The 3126-nt window shown below is 40.9% G+C and overlaps 1 pseudogene; it reads right to left on the bottom strand.

Moving 5' to 3' along the window:
• Positions 1-1578: 1578 nt before the first annotated feature.
• LOC122482408 lies at positions 1579-1683 on the bottom strand (annotated as a pseudogene).
• Between the last annotated feature and the right edge of the window lie 1443 nt (positions 1684-3126).

Genomic DNA, 3126 nt, shown 5'->3' with positions numbered 1-3126 from the left:
TCTTTGCTGGACTGACAGTCTCCCATCATGAGTTGAAGTATGTTGTTGCAACTCAACTATCTACTGAGAATAGGAGGGAAATTACAGTAGGAGTGATAGTTGTTGCATTGTGGTGAAATATGTTGTCCATCTAGTGAGCATGACCTAGCAGTGTGAGAAAAAAACTCAAGCAGTTTTTCTAAACAAGCAGGACAATAAGTGAAGTATTAAAAAAAATAACCAAAAAACACATTAAATTATGCTCCTGCTTTTGATCGATAACATAACACTACAAACTAGGGTGGTAAACAATGAGTATTTTAAGCTGCAATTTTAAGTCAGAGAAACAAATATTTGAGATTCAAATTATGGAACAGAGAATGGGAAATTTTTAATCATTTTGGACCTAGCCCCTGTGCCCTGGTGCCCTTCCGCTTCCTCCTTGGTCAAAACTGTGGGGTTGTCTTTAACAGTCTCTTTAGCCACCTGGTGCCTTAATTTTCTCATCTGCAAAATAAAGACAAATATTATTGTCTCAAAGAGCATAATAGAGGCCTAACATATGTTCCTTAAGTGAATGAAAGGATTGGTTTCTCCAACTCTTGAGTGCTATCATGGGTCACACCAGTGACCTTAATCTTCCAGGGACTCTAAACCCTAGAGAAGGATGTAAACTATTTCCTGACTCCAACTGTAAAAACCAACTTCCTCATTTCAGTAGAAATGACACCCTTAGCAACAAGCCAATACCATAAAGTGTGCATGTCCTAATACCAATATATTTTTCAAAATTTCAGTGCTTTTTCTTTTGTTTTAAGTTGGAAAGAATCTCAGCAGCCTTTGGGCTGCTACCGCTCTTTTACATATAAGCTCAGTGAAGCCCCAGAGAACGGAATGACTTACTTACATTTACCTAGCAGAGACAGTGGGCCTGTTGAGCTTTCTTCCAGCCAAGAGCAAGAATTAATACGATTGTCCACATTCAATGAAATCCCAGTATAAATAAAAGAATCTAATGCTACACTAAATCTACTCTTGGTACCAGGTGGCAGATGTGAATGTGTTGTAAATATTGACTGAACGGGTGGCAGGGGCCGTTTTGATCAAGAAGTATGACTGTCCCGACAGTTTTAATCCTTCATCTCTTGAATCACCCTAAAGTGCTAAAAATTCAACAGGGAGGGTGCATCAAAGAGGGAAGACGTGGAAGGTTTTAGTCCTGGAGGTAGGGTATTCGTAATAAAACACAGGATGACTTCAACTTCCAAAGAAATTACAAGTGGGAGCAATGAGGATTGGGGTGGCTTAAAAAACTGCTCAGTGCAAACCTCTGCCTATCAGATGACCCATCCCAACAGAGCCAGTCCCAGGGAGGCCTAGAGTAGGGAGGGGAGAGTTGCTGACAAATAAGATAGGTCATAGTCCAGTGGAACAAAAAAGTTGATTTCAGAATATGGAACTTGAAAACAAGTAAAGAGGGAAAGAAAGGAAGATACTCACCTAGGGGTGCTGATGTTGTCATAGAAGTAATACACCTACTGCTTGGAAATATATACCATCTCAAGCAACTATCCGGAGCTTGATTTCCTGTAAGCATACAGGAAGTCTTGCCCCACGTTTTACCTGCCTACTGGGTCTACCATTATATTAAACTGATAAGAACAGATACTACACTTGATCTTAGCCAAAAGGCCGAGAAGCGATGGGTCTACTATTATAAATGTGCTTAGGAGGTTAGAGCTGGCCATTCCTAGCCATACCCACTACTGCCACATACTATCCTCAAGAACAGTCATAATTCAGACTCACAGAACTTTAGAGTGAGAGGGACCCTAGAATAGGACTTCTATCCTTGGCACTATTGACATGTTGGGTCCAATAACGCTATGGGGGACTATCCTGTGCGCTAGAGGATGTTTTTAGCGGCTTCCTCAGCCGCTGTTCACTAGTTGCCGGTAAGCAGCTCCCCACTGGCGAGAAACAAATATGTTTGCCAGACATTGTCAGATGTTCCCTGGGTGGCAGAATCACCTCAGCTGAGAACTACTACCCTAGACAACTGTATCCAGCTTTCTCACATCTCACACCCATAGAAAATGAAAATATTTGAGTAGGACAATGAGTAAATGAGATGGGATCTGGAAATAGCTAAATAAACCTTGGTGAAAAAAATGTATTATGCTTTATAAATTTACAGGAAACATAAAATACAAAATATTTAGGGAATGTTAAATATTAAATGTATAGAAGATTCTGAATAAAATTCAAAAATTTAAATGAGAAATTTGAACATACTTTTACTGACATAGCTTTTTACCAACAAATTATGCTCAATGTGGCTATTATATGCAGCTCTGTTCAAGCCATTTTAATGATGACCACTTCAAATCCTTGGCAATCTCTATCGGTAAGAAACTTCATTTGTGCAAGTAGATGATAAAAATGTTAAAACCATTGTTTATCGTCACTTGAAGATTTGTAGTTTCTGGAATTAAAGACACCTACTAGCCTTTTTTCTTTTCTTATGCTGACAAATCAGCGTTTAAATCTCTTTATGAGAAAGCAAAAATATTTCAGATTCACACTTCTACATATCTTGTGTTGCAAAATAGTAATGAGAGGCTAATTAAATGCATTGCACATGTACTGGAAGAGTGGTTGTCCTGCAACTAACACGGAAACCCCTAAATGGGCTTCTTGTCTGTCAGCAACAGAAGGACAAGAGAATCTGATGAATGTAAAGACAGAGATTCTGGGCTATCATTTATTGCTGGGCAGACCAGAAAGCCCCACCGTATACTCCCCACCAATCCGTCCCCAACTGGCTGCATCTTGGGCTGGGCGGGCTCCAATCCCTGGGCACTTGGCAATAAGCTCCTTAGTGGTCCTCAGATTCTATCTAGGATGGTTAGTGGTTTGCTCTGAAGCTGGCTGCTGAGATGCCCAGGCCATCCAACACTTTTTTGGCTGCACACAGGGCATCATAGAACAACACATGGTACATTTGGCTCACCGTGTCTCCTCTGGGAACCATGGGGGTGGCCTTTGAAATCTTGCTCAGATGACTCCCCCAAGGAACCTGTGATAGACTTCTCTTGGTTAGAGGCACCTGGTCCCAGAACCTCAGTGACTCCAAATCCCACAGAG

The sequence above is a fragment of the Prionailurus bengalensis genome, chromosome C1, assembly GCF_016509475.1.
Source record: "Prionailurus bengalensis isolate Pbe53 chromosome C1, Fcat_Pben_1.1_paternal_pri, whole genome shotgun sequence".
Lineage (NCBI taxonomy): Eukaryota > Metazoa > Chordata > Mammalia > Carnivora > Felidae > Prionailurus > Prionailurus bengalensis.
This window is presented reverse-complemented; position numbering and strand designations above follow the sequence as displayed.